The sequence below is a fragment of the Drosophila ananassae genome, chromosome XR (assembly GCF_017639315.1).
Source record: "Drosophila ananassae strain 14024-0371.13 chromosome XR, ASM1763931v2, whole genome shotgun sequence".
Lineage (NCBI taxonomy): Eukaryota > Metazoa > Arthropoda > Insecta > Diptera > Drosophilidae > Drosophila > Drosophila ananassae.
This window is the reverse complement of record NC_057932.1, coordinates 8,282,846-8,306,187: the sequence shown is the minus strand read 5'-3', so window position 1 is coordinate 8,306,187 and position 23,342 is coordinate 8,282,846. Positions and strand designations below refer to the sequence as shown.

The window sequence follows — 23,342 nt, the reverse complement described above, 5'->3', positions numbered from 1 at the left end:
AACAGAATCTGGTGACACCAATGTCCCCAGTATCTCCAAATTGGTGAATCAAATTTACGCAAATTTCTCCCAAGCCAAAGTACTTTTGGCAAATTTTTGGATAAAATCCATCTAATAAAAAAAATACCTTTCATTTATAATATCATTTATATTTTATATCACTCGTTCAGATTGCAAGCACACGGAATTTTTAATTCTTCGGCTATAAGTTATGCGAAACAAGAAAGGAAAGCTAACTTCGGGCGGAGCCGAAGTTGATATACCCTTGCAGTTCAGTCGCAGTCCGCTAGGTGGCGCCACGCATCTTATATTATTAGATATATAGAAGATCGTATATAGTCGGCCGATCCTTATGAAATTTGGCAAATCAGATTATTTTGTCCAAAATATAATCTGTACCAAGTCCCATCTTTCTAACTTAAAAAACACCAAAGTTATGCCAATTCCGATCGTTGTATGACAGCTATAGGATATAGTCGGCCGATCTGTCCGTCTGTCTGTCTGTCTGTCTGTCTGTCTGTCGGTTTCTACGCAAACTAGTCTCTCAGTTTTGGAGCTCTCGAGTTGAAACTTTGCACACACCCTTCTTTCCTTTGCAGGTAGTATATAAGTCGGAACGGCCGGGATCGGTCGACTATATCCTATAGCTGCCATATAACTGATTGATCGGAAATGCAATAACTTTGGTGTTTTTTAAGTTAAGGGTTGGGACTTTCCACACATGTTATTTTTGACCAAAATATCTTGTGTACAAAATTTCATAAGGATCGGCCGACTATATCCTATAGCTGTCATAGAACGATCGAAATTGGCATAACTTTGGTGTTTTTTAATTTAGAAAGATGGGATTTGGTACAGATTCTATTGTGTGAAAAACAATCTGATCTGCCAATTTTTATAAGGATCGGCCGACTAAATACGATCCGCTATATATTTAATAATATAAGATGCGTGGCGCCATCTAGCGGACTGCGACTGAACTGCAAGGGTATATCAACTTCGGCTCCGCCCGAAGTTAGCTTTCCTTTCTTGTTTCTTTATGCGTTACTTCGTTCATGATATCTTAGCTCAAAACAACAACAATCTTGGAAATGCACCGTTAGATTTTTTATACCCTTGCAGAGGGTATTATAATTTTGGTCAAAAGTGTGCAACGCAGTGAAGGAGACATCTCCGACCCTATAAAGTATATATATTCTTGATTAGCTTCACCTCCTGAGTCGATATGAGCATGTCCGTCTGTCCGTTTCTAAGCAAACTAGTCTCTCAGTTTTAGAGCTATCGAGTTGAAACTTTGCACACATCCTTCTTTTCCTTGCAGGCATCATATAAGTCGGAACGGCCTGGATCGGTCAACTATGCCCTATAACTGATTGATCAGAAATGCCATAATGTCTCCTTCACTGCGTTGCACACTTTTGACCAAAATTATAATACCCTCTGCAAGGATATAAAAATTTATACATATATTTATACATTTAAATATATAACAAATTTGAGCTGTGTTTTATGAAAATCTTTGTTAAGAAAAGGCGTCTTTTTTAGTTCGTAAATGTTGTTCATTAATATTTTAAGTGTTACGCCACAGTTGGACAGCTTTGGACATGGTACTAATATTTGGGAAAAACCACGAAAATGCACAAACGTGCAAAAGTGAATACATTTTTATTACTTTAAGACTTTTTTGAAATGAAAAATAATATATAATATAAACAACATATTATTTGAATTTTTGTTTTTTTTTATGTATGGTAGAAATTAATAGAGATTATTGGAAAAAAGAAATTTAGCCGATTAATAAATTTTTACCACATGTTCTCGCCTTCTGTATATTCGCCTCATTGCGCACGGGCTGCTGTCCACAGTGATACCCTTATCAAGGGTATAATGAGTGTTTTTTTCTACTGTTTTAAGCAACTGCAAATTATTCTAAAGAAATTCTTTTCTGAAAAACCATCAAATTTAATTGAATCCGTGAACGAATGTATGTATGAACGTAGTATGTGTATTTTAAGCTTTGTGAATCTTAAGCTACATTGCACAGCTCATGGGATAATTGGTATACCCCCTGTTCGCCGCACACTAACTTTTCGACTAACCTATGATAACACAACAATATAATGTCAGAAATTGTCCACATGAGCAACATCAAAGCGAGAGTTGTTATGTAACAATAATGTGTTTGCATCAGAGGAATGTAAAAAAAAGTTCCAAGAGCAATCAATTGAAATTAATTTGCATAAAGGTTCGTGGACGCTCGCCAGTGGGCGTACGACCGGATATCGGATTACCCACATGTCCACCCTTTGAGCCACAATAGATTCGGTAGCTGGTCCTGACGCTTCTTCCCTTTGCGTTTGTGTTTTGAGGCTTGATAGTCTCACCAGAGGGTTTTGGTGTATTGTACAGCACAAGGACCCCAATTGACCTGCTGTTTCAATGCGCAAACCCGCCTTATTTTTCATGATTTCTTGATGTATGAACACGTGTATAGAACACGACACACAAAATATAAAATTATACATTTTACATTCCTTACACTCCATAATGCTTAATTTTACTCAAATTCAAATGCATTTTTTTTTTTCCATAAAACTTCTTGTTAGTTAAATTAAAAATGTTTGAATTCTTCTATGCTTTCCATACTTCTAATAGGTTATCATGTGGGCATTTATTATACCCTTGCAGAAGGTATTATAACCCTATAAAGTTCAGGATCACAAGTATATATATTCACGTCTGTCTCTCTGTTTGTCTCTCTGTTTCTACGCAAACTAGTGTCTCACTCACAGCTATCGAGTTAAAACTTTGCACACATCGTTCTTTTGTTTACAAGTACTATATAACTCGGGACGGCCGGGAACGGTCGACTTTATCCTATAGCTGCCATACAACTGATTGATCGGAAATGCCTTCCGATCGCGGCCGTTCCGATTCATACATACTAGGGTGGGTCGATTGAAAAATCGCTTAGGCACATATGATTTTCGGATTCGAGGGATCAAAATAAGAAACTTTGCTCAAGATGTCCCTTGTTTTGGCGTTTAGGAAAAATCCTGTTTTGACCCATTTAGAGTGCCCCAATCGAGTCCAAATGTATGAACGACCCACAAACTTTAGAGGGTTGACCCACCCATACAAGTGGTACCCCCCTGGGGCCCCAAGGGACGAAAAGGAGGAGAAATGGCGGTGGGCGGAGCAACAGGTTTTGAGTTACATTTTCATAGCATACTTTTTAGGTGCTGTGATTTTGTGATATTTTTGTAAGGGAGAATCCCTAGGGGGGTCCCAGGGGGGTACCACTTGTATGGGTGGGTCGACCCTGTTCTAGGGGCATAGAAAATTGCTCTACCCAAGCTCACGATCGCAGTCAACTTTTTGGCTATTCGTTACTAATACTAATGCATTGAAATCATTGTGTCGGGAAACGATTGCTTTAAAGCGAAAAGACTAGTTCGAAGAAACAAACACACGGTCATCCTGGAAATCCATCCTGGATCCTAATAAAAGTAAAGCTAAAGCTTTAAAATTTAAAATAAGCGTAAAATAAGCTAAAAGCTGTGTACAGCTATAGGCCGGTAATTCCAAATCTAAGACACTGAATTGCATTGAAATAATCAGACAGTTTTACAGAATTAGCCATTAGGGTTCAGACGAAATTTTAATACAAGAAATTTTATACAAGTAAAGCTATTTTAAATTTAAATGTTTGCTGAATGTGTATTTTTTTATGTCGATTGGCATCCAGAATGATTATCTGAGCCCCCACAGTCAAGTTTACAACCTGTATGGTTGGCTCAAGGCCCACAGGCATTTATGGGCGGCAGGATCAAGAAAACTTCGACTGTCGCAACAAAACTGGGGTTAAGGCTTAATTAAGTGGAAATAAGCAATTGTTTCAGACAGATCCTGATTTGTTAGTTTTTATGTCTAGTACAAGGATTTGGAGGAATGTTCAAAAAGCTTTAATTGAAATGAGATCTGCCACTCTTACCATAGAATAAGTGAATTACGTATGCAAACAGAAATGTGTTACCCGAGAAAGACCAATCCACAACAGAAGTTGTTACATTTTATTTGGGCATTTCCAGAAAATGTTCAACCAAGGGCGAAAAAAATAATGTTGAATATAATCGCATTTGTATAGCCTTGCAGAGCGTATTATATTTTTGGTCAAAAGTGTGGAACGCAGTGAAGGAGACATCTCCGACCCTATAAAGTATATACATGTCCGGCTGTCTGCCTGTCTGTTTCTACGCAAACTATCATAGTCTATCAGTTTTAAAGCTATCGAGTTGAAACTCTGCACACATCCTTCTTTTTTTGCAGGCAGTATATAAGTCGGAACAGCCGGGATCGGTCAACTATGCCCTAAAGCTGCCATATAACTGATTGATCGGAAATGCCATAACTTTGGTGTTTTTTAAGTTAGTGGTTTGGGACTTTCCACACATGTTATAATTAGCCAGTTTTTTTTAACGAAAATATTGCCCTGGGCGTTGAAAAATGAAAAAAGCTACATTTTGCCGATTTGATGAATATTTTATATATATTTTTTTTGCATGGAAAACATTTGATGTTTCCAGTCTTTAAATTTCTCTTTATAAGTTGTCTTATAAGAGGAGTAACATTAAAAACAGAAATAAATGTGCCGTTTGCAACCCTGGAAATGCCAATATACATTGTATTCGTGTCAATGTATGTAACAGGGAGAAGGAATCAACTCCAACCCAATCAGCAGCCGAGTCGATATAGCCATTTTCGTCTGTCCGTTTGAAAGCGTAGATCTCAAAGACTATGAGAGATAGTGCTATAAGATTTTGCACAAAGGATTAAGGCTGCTTTAAAGCGAAGGGACTAGTTGGAAGAAATAAACACACGGTCTGTATGAATGAAATATAGGTCTACTTTGTTTCAAATTATTGCACATTCCCCAAAGATGGCATATTTTTGTAGCGACAGTTCAGGAAATTATTTTATAAATGAAGGGTCGGCTTTAGTCGAGTTTCCTGACTATATGATACCTATATTTTCATAAAAAACGAGCAAAAAAAAAAAAATGAAAATTTCATATGGATCGGCCGACTATATCCAATTAATACAATATAACTAAACGATCGGAATTGACACAACTTTGGTTTTCTTGAGAATAGAAAATTGAGATTTTTACAGATTCTATTTTTGGTCATTTATTTCGATTTGTACAATTTCTTATGTACAATTTCCGACTATATCCTATATAGGATATATAAGTACGAAATTTCCAAAGAATCGGCGGACTAATCATTAGACCTGCAATTTAACTGAACAATCGCAAATGGCACAATCTTGATATTTTTAAAGATGCTTGGTGTTTTTTCCAAAATTTTTTTCTAGAAAATTGATTTAATAGAAAAATTTTCATTAAGATCGGATTAACTGCAAGAGTATATCATTTTAGGCTCCGCCCTAAGATAAGTTTTCTTTCTTTTTATACCCTTGCAGAGGGTATTATAATTTTGGTCAAAAGTGTTCAACGCAGTGAAGAAGACATCTCCGACCGCATAAGGTATATATATTTCTTATCAGGATCACCTCTTGAGTCGATATCAGCATGTCCGTCTGTCTGCAAACTAGTCTCTCAGTTTTCAAGCTATCGAGTTGAAACTTCGCACACATCTTTCTTTTCTTTGCAGGCAGTATATAAGTCGGAACATTATGATCGGCCGACCATATCCTATAGCCGCCATATGACTGAACGATCGGAAATGGTACAACCTAACTGCATGGGTGTCAACCTCAGCTCCGCCCGAAATTAGCTTTTCTTTCTTCTTATATGTAAAATCAAACAGGATTCATTTAATCTTGACACTATATTTCCATTAAATAAAGAGGCATTGCCTAATCAATTTATTATATAGATTTCTGATCACGTTAACATGAAACTACATCCTGTTGGGGTGCTTTATTTTTGCGAAAACCCTGCAAAAAATAAACAGAGTGGGGAAGTTTCCGGCGGATGGTAAGTTTGAATGTGGGCATCAACCATGCATGCTATCCTATGTCCAAGTTCAAATGTATATATCTACTACGGTGAAAACATCACGCAACACAAACGAAAATCAAGAAAGGAGCGGCAGGAGCAAAACACACCTCAAAGATTGATGACAGTCCAAGACATCGGAGGGGGAATTTTTCAATTATTGGTTTGACATAGCGGTGGGTTGCGTGATTTGTTTTGTTTTAGGGTCGTTGGTTCGAGCATATCATCATAAAGCGTAAGGAGGACACATTGTTCCGTGGATTGGACTTAGGGTCGTAAACAGAAATACCCAAACCGTCGCCAAATGGCGGGAAAGCATTGTGTGTGGTACGGCGAGGTGTGTCTGCATATGCAATATGAATTCCCGTGTGGGAATGATGATTTGTTGAAACCTGGATCCTTAATAATGGGTGAATGCTGCAGTACCACAAGTCACTCTCATTAATTAAAGAATGAGGAACTGGACACAGTTGGTCTAAGCTTTCTTCTTTCTTTTGAAATGCCATCGGTAGACACATTTTCGACAAATCATGTATGTAAAGACTAAAACCTTCGTGGCTTTGTGACTTTTTCGGCTTTCTATTATATTTAGATTATATTACATTTATTTCTTTAATCTGTTGATTTAAAGTCTCAAAGATCTATTGGCTTCAAGTTTTTTTTACTCCTTTCATCGCATTCTAGCAACACATAATAATAAAATGTTTTTAACGGAAAGAATCGTATATCCTTTTTGATATCTTTATTTCCGGCAACATATCCGCTATGTAGTGAAGGAAGCTTTCCAGACCTCAAAATACATATATTTTATTAATATTCATCCCCAGGAAAGGGTTCACATGCCTGCTTGTCTGTCTGTCAAAGCTGAACAGAAAAAGTATTGACACATCCACTCAGAAAGAAGTGGACACATATAGGATAAGCCTGCCCAGTCTAAGAAAGTTTACAGAGAGGGTATGGCCACTTTAATTTCAAACAACAACGGAAAGCTTACTTTGGCAAAGCCAGAATTTATATACTTTTGTAGTATAGGAATATATAATACATACCTATATATATATACCTATATCTGTATAGCGGACCTATATGACAAATATCAGATGAAGTTGGCCGGTCCAGTCCATTCATTATCAAAATTTGGAAAGTTCAAAACTTTTATATTTAAAAACACCAAAGATATAGCATTCCCGATCAATCAGTTAAATGACAGCTATAGGATTTTGGTGACCGATATCAATACAACTTATAAACTGCGTTCAAAGGAAAGAAGAATGTGACCGAATTTGAAGTTCTATAACACTAAATCAGACCATCAGACGGACCGACAGACATACGAACATGCTTATATTGATTCAGGAGTTGATCTTTATCAAGAATATACATATATTCTTTCCTGAGTCGGAGATGGCTGCTTCTCTGCGTTGGACGTTTTTGATTATAACCTTCCGCAAGCGTATAAATACGTGGTTTTCCAAGTAAACAGAACTTAAAGGTAATGTCTATATGCCATTAAAATGTGGATACTATTGGTCTACTATTGGTTCTACTATTGGTCAATTGATTCGATCTACCAAATTTCATAAGGATCGGATCACTATATCCTATAGCTGCCATATAACTGATTGATCGGAAATAAACTTTTAAGGTGGGACTTTATAGATTCCATTTTGTGCAAATTAATCCGATGTACCAGATTTCATAAGGATCGGCCTACTATATCCTATAGCGGATCAGTCCTACATCATAAGGATCGGTCAATTAAATCCGGTTTGATATGAATGTTATAATTTAAAGTGTCAATTAACTTGCAGGGGTATGTAAAATTCGGCTTTTCCAGACGTTAACTTTCCTATCTAACAGCACTCGAGTATTGAAACACATTGTACTTTACTTTATAGGGTCGGAGATGTCTCCTTTACTGCGTTGCACAGTTTTGACCAAAATTATAATACCCTCTGCAAAGGTAAAAAGAAAGAAAATAAGTATAGTTTAACACCCGGCTATCGTCATTATAAAATACCTTTTCAAAAGGCAGGTTTATCAAAAATGGATAACCATTTCTAATTTTGCCGTATGCATTTATTTCTGATGCCGTATTTTCTTTCTCGTTCATTTAATTTGTTTTACGATGCTCTCCACTCGACTCCCAGACTTCTAATTGAAAAAAGGTTGAGCGAATAAACACAAATTGTAATAAAACTTTATATGCAGTAAATATTTTTTTGGTTTCAGGCGAACGCTTTTGTTTCATACTTTTAAGCTTCTGTGTTTCTCTTCGGTTTCCTTTTGAATTTTTTATTCGAAAAATAAAATTGAAAATTCAATTTCGCAATCATTTTGGCACCCCAGACACATTGCACCAACCATCCAGTTGGGTAGTTACCCACACAAGGACTCGCACCCTTACACCTTGCCGAAAGACACCCCCGCCAGGCAGACGAACCGCTTTTCCGATAACAAGCCAAAATCTTTTGACGAAAGTGAAGTAAACTTGGCCCACGACCAGGACCTGGCGAAAAACACAAGATTAGTAGATGATGGAAGGAACTTCAGCTTGCCTGGTGGACCCAGGTTAGGATAGTCCGTTTTGCGAGGAGAAGAATATACCCAAGGGGAGGACTTAAAGTAACCCCATCTGATGACTGTTGCAAGTATTGGACATTTTTGTAATAATAATTAAAATATAAAAAAGTTTAGAAACTCCGAAAAAAAGAAAAAAAGGGCTGCGAGATGACTTGAAGGCAGTATCCTTTTTAAAGCATCCATTTGTCGAATGGATCTGCGAATAAGTACATGTTATGTTTCAAGGATGAGAATTATTAATTAACCCTTTGTTTGCCCACAGCGGCCTCATTTTCCTAGCTTTTTTTAATTATGCACCTATTAATGTTTAAAATGCAAATTCCGAGACTGAAATGGACTAAGCGCGCAGCTCGAGACGGGACGGCAAATGGCAAAGTAAAGGGGTCGCAACTCTCTTAGCATGGGTAAGCCATAAAGTTTTATGTGAATAATGTAAACAGTTGTCAAGGAATTATGACTGAGCGAAAATTTTAGCAGAGGGTCACTTCCACTTCCATGGCGTATTTAATTTAAAACACGACACTTGTAAGATCTTGGCTTGGTTAAATTTTTAAGCTAATTAGAAGTCAGTACAAATTAATACCTTAAAAAAGGATAAAAAGATAAGCAAGGCGACAGCCATCAAAGAGGCTACGAGCGATAACACATCGGGCTAGACAATTTAAGGCTTTACTGTCAAAAATTAAACCAAAACAAGAAAGGAAAGCTAACTTCGGGCGGAGCCGAATTTTATATACCCTTGCAGTTGAGTCACAGTCCGCTAGGTGGCGACACGCATCTTATATTATTGGATATATAGCGGATCGTATATAGTCGGCCGATCCTTATGAAATTTGTCATATCGAATTATTTTGCCCAAAGAGGCAAAATAACTCCCATCCTTCTAACTAGAAAAACAACAAAGTTACGGCATTTCCGATCAATCAGTTATATGGCAGCTATAGGATATAGACGGCCGATCCTTATTTGGCAGATCGGATAAGTGTGCCCAAATTAGAATGCATAGAAAGTCCCATCCTTCTAACTTGCAAAACAACGATGTTATTGCATTTCATATCAATCAGTTATATGGCTGCTATAGGATATAGTTTACCGCTCCGTTCCGACTTATATATTGCCTGCAAACAAAACAAGGATGTGTGAAAAGTTTCAACTCGATAGCTTTAAAACTGAGGGACTAGTTTGCGTAGAAACTGACAGACAGACGGACATGCTTATGTCGACTGAGGAGGTGATCCTGATCAAGAATATATATACTTTATAGGGTCAGTAGGGTAGATGTCACCTCTTTATAGGTAGCCCTCTGCAAGGGTATAAAAAGTCAATGCATCCACTTTTGCACGTTTGTGATTATTCGCGGTTTTTCGCAAATATTAGTACTTTTTCCAAAGACTCTTAGCTTTAATGACACTTTTAATACGCCTAGGCATACTTTCAACCAAATTCTGCAACATTTGCTTTGAAATACTTTTCCACCCTATTTTTATTCTGACCCACAGTTCCCCAGAGTCCTCCGGTGCAATATCGTACTTTGCCAGTCGTTTTTTTAGCAGATCCCATAGATTTTCAATCGGATTCAAATCCGGGTTCTGAGCTAGTTACTGCATAAGCAGAGATCTTCGATTTCTTAGCCAATTTTTTTTAGTTTTAGCCTTGTGCTTCAATGGGGTAAGCAAATTTGTCTCCAAAATAATAGGATAATGCTCCTTTTTCACGATACCATCGATTTTCACCATAAACAAACCTGTAAGGGAGTGGACAGCACGCAGAGTTCTGCACACGACCGGCCTGCCATCGTCAATTAAATAGAAGAAACCTGCACCCTCTGAGGAAAATGTAGCAGCACGTTATAAATAAGTCTTGGACAGTAGAGGACTGGAAAAAAGTAATATGGTCAGACGAGACCAAAATAAACCGCTGTCAGTTCGATAGTAAGGAATATTAGAGGTACCTGCCACATGAGAAATTCAAAAGGTTACCGAAACCATGAAGCATGGAGGACCATAAAGCATGGAGGTTTAATGGCTGCTTTACGAGGTGAAACAGTGGCCCATTGGCATAACTTTCATGTTTTTTAAGTTACAAAGATGGGACTTGGTACAGATTATATTTTGGACAAAATTTGGACAAAAGTCTTATTTGCCAAATTTCATAGGGATCGGCCAACTATATCCAATAACCGCCATATAACTCAACGATCGGAAATGGCAAAACTGCAAGGGTATATCAACTTCGGCTCCGCCCGAAGTTAGCTTTCCTTTCTTGTTTCACATCAAACATCCAGAAACATTTTTTTACGGAGGTTCATTTTTCGTGTAAGCTACTGTACTTGTATCATATGAAAGTAAACAAGAAAGGAAAGCTAACTTCGGGCGGAGCCGAAGTTGATATACCCTTGCAGTTCAGTCGCAGTCCGCTAGGTGGTGCCACGCATCTTATTTTATTAGATATATAGCGGATCGTATATAGTCGGCCGATCCTTATGAAAATTGGCAGATCAGATTGTTTTTCCCAAAATAGAATCTGTACCAAATCCCATCTTTCTAACTTAAAAAACACCAAAGTTATGCCAATTTCGATCGTTCTATGACAGCTATAGGATATAGTCGGCCGATCCTTATGAAATTTTGTACATAAGATATTTTGGTCAAACATAGCATGTGTGGAAAGTCCCAACCCTCTAACATAAAAAACACCAAAGTTATGGCATTTCCGATCAATCAGTTATATGGCAGCTATAGGATATAGTCGACCGATCCCGGCCGTTCCGTCTGTCCGTCTTTCCGTCTGTCCGTCTGTCTGTCTGTCTGTCTGTCTGTCTGTCTGTCTGTCGGTTTCTACGCAAACTAGTCTCTCAGTTTTGGAGCTATCGAGTTGAAACTTTGCACACACCCTTCTTTCCTTTGCAGGCAGTATATAAATCGGAACGGCCGGGATCGACCGTCTATATCCTATCGATCGAAGTTAGCTTTTCTTTCTTGTTAATTTTTCTTTACCTGTCCAAAAAATGACCAAAACTGAAAACTTAAATATTTAATAAACATTTTTTTTCAAAATTCTAAAAGATGACCATTTGTGGTTAATTGCGTTTATTTCGATATTGAAAAAAAAATTTTTCAAAAAGTCGATTTTGAAATTTTTGAAAATTGTTTAACTATGTTCAACTTTAAATAATTTCAAAACAATAGGTGGTCATTTGAAAATATTGATGGTCATTGTTTATCACACTATTGGAAAACGATTTCAGTAGTTTTTTTTTGAAATTTTGTTTTACCTGTGAAAAAATGAGTTAAACAGAACACTTAAATGTTTCAAAAACTAAAAGTTTTTTCAAAATTCTAAAAGATGAGTTTTAAAATTTTCATTTTTGTCAAGTTTTAAAATTTTCATTTTTGTCAAGTTTTAAAATTTTCATTTTTGAATATTTTCCAAACGGGAGGGGTTATTTTAAAATATTGATGGTCGTTTGTGGTCATTTGTTGGGCAATCGATTGCACCCTTTTTTCCAAAAAATATCATTTCACCCGACCCAGCTTCTCGTAGCTAGTAGCAACGAGAGCAATGGGGCTGGGTATCCCTGATCTGTACTTTGAAAGCATGGATATGTATGTATGTGAAGTGTGGGAGAAAGAGATGAATACCGGGTATCATATAATCGGGAAACTCGATTCTTGTTTAAATTTGAAGGAAAAAGTCACCAAATTCCAAAATCTTATCACCAAATTTCATACGGATCGGCGTGGACTGCCGTCTACAGCCGTCTTTTGAAATTTCTACTTGTGAGAAATTTTATATGACCCGATTTGTATAAGCGTTAGGGTGGCCTAGATAAAAAGTAGTAAATCAAGTAAAAGTTGATATACCCTTGCAGTTGTGCCATTTCCGATCGTTCAGTTATATGGCGCCTATTGGATATAGTTGGCCGATCCTTATGAAATTTTGCAAATCAGATTATTTTGCAAAATGGAATCTGTACCAAGTCCCATCTTTCTAACTTAATAAACAGCAAAGTTATGCCAATTCCGATCGTTCTATGACAGCTATAGGATATAGTCAGCCGATCCTTATGAAATTTTGTACATAAGATATTTTGGTCAAATATAACACGTGTGAATAGTCATGTGTGTATATAACATGTGTGGACAGACAGACGGACATGCTCATATCGACTCAGGAGGTGATCCTGATCAAGAATATATATACTTTATAGGGTCGGAGATGTCTCCTTCACTGCGTTGCACACTTTTGACCAAAATTATAATACCCTCTGCAAGGGTATAAAAAGTCGGTTTCAAATGCCCGTATCGCATCGATATACTAAAAATAAAACTTTTTTGTTAAACTATATTGCTAGAAATTTTATGTTTTGAAGCAAGAAGAAACCAATTATTTTTAGTTATTGTACAGCATACCTGAAAGTAAGCTTGGGGCAATGCCTTTAGCCATCTGCTAAGCGGGTGTAATCGTATCATCCTAATAAAGCCACTGACTGCTCGCTTCCCGCCACTTAATGTTTCTCAATTTTCCACAAACTTGTACACGTTTTTCACGCATAGAAGACGTCAAAGGCATTTTATTATTGGCATGCTCCCAATAATATTTGTCTTTGACCCTATTATTTACTCAATTACCTTCTGCCTTCAACAAGAGATTAGCAGCCCAAAGCACTTTTGCCCAACACAACTAGTAGGACACGACACACCACACTGCGCGTGTAGGGCTCTGAGGTGCTCGCCAGCATCTGTAGGTGAGTTTATTTCAATTGCTTAAGCTAAAACCAAGCAAAAACAACCAAGAAACATTTGAACATTTACCACAACTTGGTTCTCTGAACACTACGAGGGTGGTTTGTCAAAGAAAGAAATTTACTCGAGTACGCACATTGGGTTGATAATATTTTATTTAGTAAAATAATAATTTTCATGACTTGAGCGATTCAAGGAATTTCAAAGCTTTTACTACATTGATTTGATATATTTATTACTTAAAACATTTATATGTCTTGAATTTAAGTTAGTTTATTTTCTAGTTGAAACTTTTAATTCACTTTTAATTCACTGTTAATTCGTGAGCAACCCTAAGGTGCGAAGCTAGTGTGTACATGTGACTAAAATTTCTATAAATGATTCCAACATGACCTAAAGGTATTTCGCTCTAATTGAAAACATTTTGCTAAATGTCTGTGGCAGGCGTGTGTGCGGTTCACTTAATTTAACCTGTAATCCTATGTTGCAGTGGAATCCTGGAAGCTTGTTTGTAGTGAAATTTGACTTTCCTATTTTGTCGCACGACTACAATACATTATATATATATAATGTTTATATATATATATTATTATATTATAATGTATAAATATAATTTTAAGAGGCCGACCCTTATTAAATATATATATATATATATACATATATATATTATTAAATAAGCATCTTTAAATAAGCGTGTAATTTCCAATCGTTTAGTTGTATTGCAGCTATAGAATATAGTCGGCTGATCTTAATGGAAATTGGCATATAGAAAATATCAAACATTACATAATCAAAAGCACAAAAGCTGTATTTCCAATCACTCAGTTATACGGCAGCAAACAAGTCTCTTAATTTTAAACCTATCGACTTCAAACATTTTTGAAGATTTTTTTTTATCCAACATACTTTATCTGGCAATTTTCATAGGGATCGGCCTATTGGATGTGTAGTCATATAACTGAATGATCGGAATTGTCATATGTTTGTTTTTTTTTTTAAGGGCATTGGCACCTTAGAGAGATTTTATTTTGAGCAAACTTATCCAATCCGCCAAATTTCATAAGGGTCGGCCGACTTATCCTTTACCTGCCATATAACTGAAAGATTGGAATTGACACAACCTTGCTATTTTTAACGGTTCTTGGGGACTAGATATATTGCATATTGTTGCATACTTTTGTATGTGGTGAAACTAACAAAAACCTAGTAGGGAATGAGAATAAAAAGTCTTAAGTCCCTTAAAAATCTCCTTTTAACCTCCTTAAAAAAAACTTCTGTTAAATATGCATATTGGAATCAGAATATAAATGTTTATTACTCTCGTAAATTTCGACCGGTTTGTGTTAAATTGTGTTTTCCAGGTATAGATTCCAGGTAAGCATAAAAATAGCTTTTTAAAATACTTTCCTGAACTGGGGTGGGAAAAATAAATAATAATAATAATAATATAAACTTGACCTGGCTGGGTATTATAGAAGTATTCATGCAAAATCTTAAAGCTCTACCTCTTATAGTCTCTGAGATCTATGCGTTCATACGGACAGGCCTATATCGACACAGACGTTGATGCTAATCAAGAATATATTTAGTGGGAATTCTGGGAATTTTATGGGAATACATATACTCTATATAGTTATATATGTACTTACGGGTTGCCAACGGAATTGATATAGTTGAAAGCAATTCTGCGCAAAAATTGTAGCGGTGACACAGGGCTTAATATTAATAGCCAAGTCCCAAACCTTTACGAACATCTCTTTTTCAGGGCTGACACCTTGTAAGAAAATTTCCCAAGTGATTGATAAGCAATATTTCAAGTTCTATCGTTGCAGAACCTTGGGGTTTTAATTACATCTTCATTAATTTTATATGTAAATTTATTTTTTAAACTATCTTCTTTTAAATTTAAAACATTCACAAATTTTTCCCAAAACACGATTAAAATTACTTGACAGCTCTATGCCAATTAAAATTTCCGGTCTACTTTTTGGCGTGACAACACCTTATTTAGTGAAATGTCAACTGAATTAAAACTATAGTGCCCAAATTTTCTTTTTCAAGAAAAAAACTATTTTTGGATTCAGTATGTATCAAAATTAAATGTTTGTTTTCAAACAAAATTTATTTTTGCTCGAATCGAGTTTTATATGACTATATCCTTGGACCGCCTAGAGGCGTCTTTGGGATGATAGGCAAACAAAAAATTAGGTAATCAATTCTTTTGTTGCACACATTTGTTCATCCACAGATAAGCGTTGGCGCATCGGAACTAATTGATACTTGTCATTGAAATGAGTCGCGAGCGGCCGTATTTTGTATAAAGGATCGTGGTCGGCAGAATCCTTGGAGGGCAACTGACTGTTGTCATTAAAATGCAAATTTCCTCATATTTTTTCAAAGCGATTTCTTGACATTGCGTTTTGTATTGTTCCAAATGCGTACTCCACCCAATGAACGAACATTTGGGTAGCGAAAAACTGACATTAAAATAAAATATTTATTGGCATTTTACTTTGATGTCAGTTTTTCGTAGAAAGAATTGCAGAATTTCTAAATTTGTAGCGGAAAACGAAGTATTGACATCCTTTTGGGCAACATACAAATTTGTTTGCTAAGTGATACATATGTTCAATAATAGTATCATAAAAAACAAGAAAGGAAAGCTAACTTCGGGCGGAGCCGAAGTTTATAACCCTTGCAGTTGAGTCACAGTCCGCTAGGTGGCGCCACGCATCTTATATTATTGGATATATAGCATATCGTATATAGTCGGCCGATCCTTATGAAATTTGGGAAAATTGTCCAAAATAGAATCTGTACCAAGTCCCATCTTTCTAACTTAAAAAACACCAAAGTTATGCCAATTCCGATCGTTGTATGACAGCTATAGGATATAGTCGGCCGATCCTGAAATTTTGTACATAAGATTTGTTAGTCAAATATAACATGTGTGGAAAGTCCCAACCCTCTATCTTAAAAAACAACGAAGTTATGGCATTTCCGATCAATCAGTTATATGGCAGTTATAGGATATAGTCGACCGATCCCGGCCGTTCCGACTTAGGTACTACCTGCAAGGTAGTGTGCAAAGTTTCAACTCGATAGCTTTAAAACTGAGAGACTAGTTTGCGTAGAAACCGACAGACAGACGGACCGACGGACAGACGGACATGCTCATATCGACTCAGGAGGTGATCCTGATCAAGAATATATATACTTTATAGGGTCGGAGATGTCTCCTTCACTGCGTTGCACACTTTTGACCAAAATTATAATACCCTCTGCAAGGGTATAACAAGAAAGAAAAGCTAACTTCGAGCGGAGCCAAAGCTGATATACCCTTGCAGTTGTGCCATTTTCGATCGTTCAGTTATATGGCAGCTATAGGATAAAGTCGATCGATCCCGGACCGACTTATGTACTACCTGCAAGGAAAAGAAGGATGTGTGCAAAGTTTAAACTTGATAGCTTTAAAACTGAGAGACTAGTTTGCGTAGAAAACGACAGACAGACGGACATGCTTATATCGAATGAGGAAGTGATCCTGATCAAGAATATATAAACTTTATAGGGTCGGAGATGTCTCTTTCACTGCGTTGCACTCTTTGACCAAAATTATAATACCCTCTGCAAGGGTATAAAAATTGAAAACACTTGAATGGTGTATCCAGATTTTGAAGTTCTCCGAGGTCAGGCTCATTAAAGGATATTGCAGATTTATCCATGACTAGGTTCGTTTGGTACCACAACATCTTTTTGAAAAGCGGTGCTTTTGGATCCATAGTCCAAACAGATCCACATCAGCAGGCGCTTTACTTTTGCGTTTCTGTGCTTGAGGTGAATTGGACGCAATTAAACTTGAGGGTGACAACCATTTTGCAAAAGGAGTAGGACTTCCGCTTGAAGTTACACAAATCTCTCTACCCAACATAGATCAATGTCATGGTATCAATGTCAAAATCAATAGAATTTAATAATTTTTCAATCTCCACGTCGGAAAGAGCTGATAACTTATTTACATTATTAAATTAATTCATTATTAAAGCAGTTATTCGTACTTAAATATGTCATAAGTTGCTTCCCTTTTTAAATTACTTTATAAATTTTTTTCCCCGAATTGTCCCAAGACCGCCTCTAGACGGGATATTTTATAAATGCAATAAAAAGCTAACGAAAGCTTATTTTAAGTGTGAGTTTCGAATTTTGCGTCCTTGAGACTATCAACAACACGGTACAATATTTAATTCCACCGGCAAACTATTTATAATATTTGAAAAAAAAATATTTGCATTTTCCACTTTTTACAAAATAATTACATCGTTCGAGTTGGACAAATTTTCTGCTTCAAATACAGCAGCTTGCGCAAGCTCTAGTATGTATTCCAAAGGCAACCAACTTAAATTTTTGACTTTTCCGAATTAAAAACAACGCAAAACCGAGTCAAAAGGAATGAAAAGAATAAAATAACGATATTTTTAACATTACCGGTCTAGAGGCGGTCTTGGGAACTAGAGTAACCCTCTTGTTTTGAATCGGAAGCTTTGAATCGGAAATAAAGTTTAGGAGTTTTCAAGCGGAAGCGATTTGTATCGCACCCCTGATGAATACTTGGTAAGATCTGAAATGTTTCTTTTAGTGCGATGCACATTTTTAACCAAAATAATATAATTTAATAGAAAACAAGGAAGGAAAGCTATCTTCGGGCGGAGCCGAAGTTAATATACCCTTGCAGTTAAAGTTGTTCCATTTCCGATCGTTCAGTTATATGGCAGCTATAGGATCAAGTCGGCTGATCCTTATGAAATCCAATCCGATCCTTTGTAGATAAGATATTTTGGCCAAATATAACATGTGTAACTTAAAACACATAGAAGTTATGGCATTCCCGATCAATCAGTTATATGGCAGCTATAGAATAAAGTCCGAAACCGATCCCGGCCGTTCCGACTTATATACAAAGATTCAACTCAATAGCTTTAAAACTGAGAGACTATGTTGCGTAGAAACAAACAGACAACCAGACAGACGACCAGACGAACATGCTCATATCGACTCAGGAGGTGATCCTTATGAAGGAAATACCCTAATATAGTCGGAGGTGTCCAACTTTAATAAGGTCGGAGATGTCTGCTTCACTGCATTGCACACTTTTGACCAAAAATATAAAATTTCGCAAAATTTAATATTTCAAGGGTATAAAAACCACTTATATAAGTACCCCAGCCACATAATACGTTCTAATTGATCTAGAATTTATACTTAATAAAATATTAAAATAAAATACAATACATTTTGCTTAATAAAAAAAAGATTAAAATGGGGTTGCATGGTATAAACCTACATAGCATATAAAACGTAGCATACATATATAGCCTTGTAACTTGTAGGCTAGTAACTGATCCGATCGTATAAACGCCATACTCGTTTGAGTTTTGTAATTACTTACCCGTTGGGACAATTTCCAATTTTGGGCTTGCAAGTGGATAAAAAAAAGGGAGGGAGTTAGCGTTAGAGGAGATGAAAAATGCTGTCTCACTACGAGATGATTATTGTTGTTTGGGATCCCAGTCCCAGTCCGAGTTCGAGAACGGATCCCAGTCCGTATTTCATTATGTTGATTGACGATGTATAATTTAGGAATTATGATTTATAAAGTTTTCCACCGAGGGGGCAGACATATTTCATGATGTTGCAATGAATGCCTCGACTAGATGGACAGATTGGATGGATGATTGTATTGAATGCCATTGATTAATCATTCTTGGCGCCGAAACTTCGGAAATCGGAAAACTACAAGTAGATACGCGTACTTGAAATAATGCGCACGGCTTGGAGCTGGCGATGTGCAACGCCCATGGATGTGTAAATCCAAGATGGAAATAACTATAATTAACTGCTTATCGACGGGGTGCGAATAATTAGTCGATTCATCTTGGGTAAAAAATCATGCCGGTTACGTTGTCTTAGAATTCGAATTGACATTCCATTGGTTTTTGATTTTGAACACGGCAGCAGACGCAATCCCGATTCGAACAGGTACAATTTTCAGTGTTTGATTAATGATCACAACATGGGAATAAGTTTAACTGCTGTACGGCTCTATGTAAGTACATATATGCAAAGGGACAGATGCCGACGGGGATCGGAATCAACGCCAGTTGCTTGAAGGACGACAGCCGTGACAATGAGGTGCCTTTACCATTGTCACTCGGAAGAGCTCTGTTCTCAGAGGCTATCCCAAAATCGTTTACCGTTTGCCAGATAAAATCGGTAATTGGCTTTGGGTTGCTTTGCGGCAGCCTCAGGAGGCGCGGCAGGAACAGAGCAATGGTGGACTGGATAAAGGACGAAAACCCTCATACTGGGAGGGGAATAGGGCCGGAGCACTTGACGAGTATCGATCACTGTCCCATCACTGACCGGCTTCAGAACAGCCAGCGATAATTACACACACTTGATGTGAATAGGAGAATTAGTCCTGTTTTGGCCTTTGTCTTGTCGCTGCTTTTGCCGTTGCTACTGCTAGGATCAACTGGGCTCAGCCCTTCTGCAGTGCTGCGGCGATTCTGTACGAGTCCCTTGCCATTTTACCTCCTTGGCCGTTTGCCTACTCGGCATATTTAACGCTTTGCTTGCATTGTTTTGCTTGCTCTGCCGCTCGCTGCCCATTGTCTTTTACCCGACGACACCAGCAATCCGAGTTCCGAGTTTGAAACCTTCCTGCACCCTAACCTGGGCTTTGTTTCGGAGCGCTAAGCCTAAGCGCATGGCGCTACACTGCGCCTACAGGATCAGCCGGCAACCCGTCATTGTGCCTTTTTCGAATCCACTTGACCTATTATTTTAATTATTCATTCGCAACACTGTGCCATTGTCCCTGTGCCTTTGTTCTCTGTTTATATTTCGGTTTAATGCAGATGCCGTTTCTATTTTAGGATTTGTATTTGTATTTGACGCTGAAGAGAAATTCTGAATTACATTCTATTGCTTGGCATCTGCGATTTTTCCAACTTTTGGTGTATTAAACAAAAGGTGTATCATACCTACCTTTTCCTTTTGAAAGTTTATTTACCTATTTTCAAAGATAGGATTTAACAGAAGAAAATCGATAGGTCAGAAACATTTACATTAAAGAATTATTTTAATAATTTTAATTCTTAAACAAGAAAGGAAAGCTAACTTCAGGCGGAGCCGAAGTTGATATACCCTTGCAGTTGAGTCGCAGTCCGCTAGGTGGCGCCACGCATCTTATATTATTAGATATATAGCGGATCGTGTATAGTCGGCCGATCCTTATGAAATTTGGCATATTGAATTATTTTGCCCAAAGAGTAATCTGTACGAAGTCCCATCTTTCTAACTTAAAAAACACCAAAGTAATGCCAATTCCGATCGTTCTATGACAGCTATAGGATATAGTCGGCCGATCCTTATGAAATTTTATACATAAGATATTTTGATCAAATATAACATGTGTGTCTCAATCCTCTAACTTAAAAAACACCAAAGTTATGGCATTTTCGATCAATCAGTTATATGGCAGCTATAGGATAGTCGATCGATCCCGGCCGTTCCGACTTATATACTACCTGCAAGGAAAAAAAGAATGTGTGCAAAGTTTCAACTTGATAGCTCCAAAACTGAACGACTAGTTTGCGTAGAAACCGACAGACAGACAGACAGACAGACAGACGGACAGACGGACATGCTCATATCGACTCAGGAGGTGATCCTGATCAAGAACATATATACTTTATAGGGTCGGAGATGTCTCCTTCACTGCGTTGCACACTTTTGACCAAAATTATAATACCCTCTGCAAGGGTATAAAGATGCTTATATCGACTCAGGTGATGATCCTGATTAAAAATATTTATAGGCTGGGAGATGTTTAAAATGATCACTTTTGATTTAAATTATATTATTCTCAGCAAAGGCATAAAAAGTAACTAAAGAATAATCCTAGTCAAATTATCAAAACATATATATATATATATATATATATATATATATATATATAATATATATGTTGGTAATGTATATTTTTTATATATAAGGATATTTTTTTAATTGAAAAAATTTGTTGTAGATCGGCACAGTTATTGAAAGACCTGTCTGAAAATCAGTGGACGGCAGGGCCCTATTCAAAAAAAATTGTTCTTTCCTATTTTTACATGTTTTTCAATAAATAAAATTTATTTTTGATGGCGTGGGGGGCATGGTAAAATTTTTACCCAAACTTGATCTGCCTGGGTATCATATGAGTCTATGTGACAAATTGGATAGCTCTATCTAAAATAGTCTCTGAGATCTGCGCCTTCAAAAACACTGCAAACCAATATAGGACCAAAATATAAATGTCTATAACTCCTCTAAAATTTGCTTTCCACATAAAAATTAGCCACAGAAATAGTTTGGCATCAAAACTTTTTTAAAATACCTTTTTTAACTGGCTCCAAATTTGTGCGGAAGGGGGCTCTTTGTTTACAGGAGTCGTGCAAAGTCTTATGGCTCTATCTCTTATAGTCTCCACGCGAGATCCACGCGTTCATAGGGACAGACCGACATGGTTATAACGACTTGGCTGTTGATGCTGATTAAGAATATAAATAACTCATGGGATCGGAAATGATTCTTTTGGATACATTCACACGAATACAATATACCCTAGTACTTTACGAGTACTGGGTATAATGATTAAAAGGATAAGATCTTGTTTATCAACAAGCTATTTCAATCTTAGTTTTAAATACTATTACAGTGTGGTTAGACTTTAAAGATTGACTTGGAATTTAAGGTAATATACAATGTGCAATACTTGCCTAACTCAACAGCTAACTACACTTTTCCCCCAGAGCGTGAAAAAAATTGCATTAAAAAACCAAAAGTTTTGGAAACAATTTGCAAGGTTAAATTTTATGAAAACTTTAAAAAAAAATATCATGTGGGAGATGTTAGGAGCATTTGCTTTTTCCGCAAGAACTGCCGAACCTAACAAACCTTTTAGACGAGCGAAATTTAGTGTCAGCTTGAATTTGTCTTACCGAAATTCCCTGGCCAGGAACGGAATAGGACCGAGCACTTATCTTAAACCACACACAAGCGGACAACTGAATAACGAAGCCAAACCCTTGGGGCTCGTACATAAGAGTACGCTAATGGTGTATGGAAATTTTGGTTTTATGTACTTAACATAGACCTTCCATGGCAATCGTAATAATAATGGCTGCCCTGATTCGGCCATATGCTGGAAGTCGTTTTGTAAATGATGACGCAGCTCGATGGCGTTATAATTAAGGTTCACATCAATGGTAGCCGCGGTTTGAAGATGAGTACCACCTGGCAATTAGGTAAAAAGCATTGCCACGCAACCCGAGATGGCTCGCCCGCCTTATCGTTGTTCTACAATTAATAATGAACCAAAAGCAAACAACAAATCCCTTAATTTTACAGCGAAAAGCTTCAGTGCATGTGTCCTCAACGTTTAACGCAGCGCAGCTATTTAATATATAATGTGACCAGCTCTGAGTATTACACTTTTCAACTTAAATTATTCATAATAAATGCTGCATTTTGTATTGCGTTATAACTTCACCAATTTTCATTATTTTTTGATGAAATTTGTCTCATTTTATTCAGAATTAATGAGACAACATTGATATGTGGCAAAAATGACAGAATTTTTGTAAGTTGTACCGAAAAACTGGCATCAAAATCCGAAAAACACGAACAAAAGTCGAAAACTTCAGTTTCAGATGTAAAAATTTTGTTCTTTTTGTTTAACAAAATCAAAGATATATTTTTTTTTAAAAAGCTACAACATTTCACTATTAAAAAACACCAAAACTTTTGAAATCGGTTGAAAAAAACGCGTTCTGGAATTTTTAAGCGCAAACAAGTCCCGAAAAACGGTTTTTTAACCATAAATCAAGATTTTGAGGGTGTTAGAAATATTTCAAAAATGGTTTTGTGATATACTCGACCCAATGAAC

The 23,342-nt window shown here is 36.8% G+C and overlaps 1 protein-coding gene across 2 annotated transcripts in view; it reads left to right on the top strand.

The window, feature by feature from the left end:
• The first annotated feature begins 8,927 nt into the window (after positions 1-8,927).
• Positions 8,928-23,342, top strand: part of LOC6499931 (protein disconnected) — a 54,942-nt gene continuing 40,527 nt past the window's right edge. For both annotated transcript variants that reach the window (XM_032456044.2, XR_004311396.2), the window contains exon 1: positions 8,928-9,009. The gene's annotated coding sequence lies outside the window, so the exon portion shown is untranslated. The remainder of the gene's footprint in view (positions 9,010-23,342) is intronic.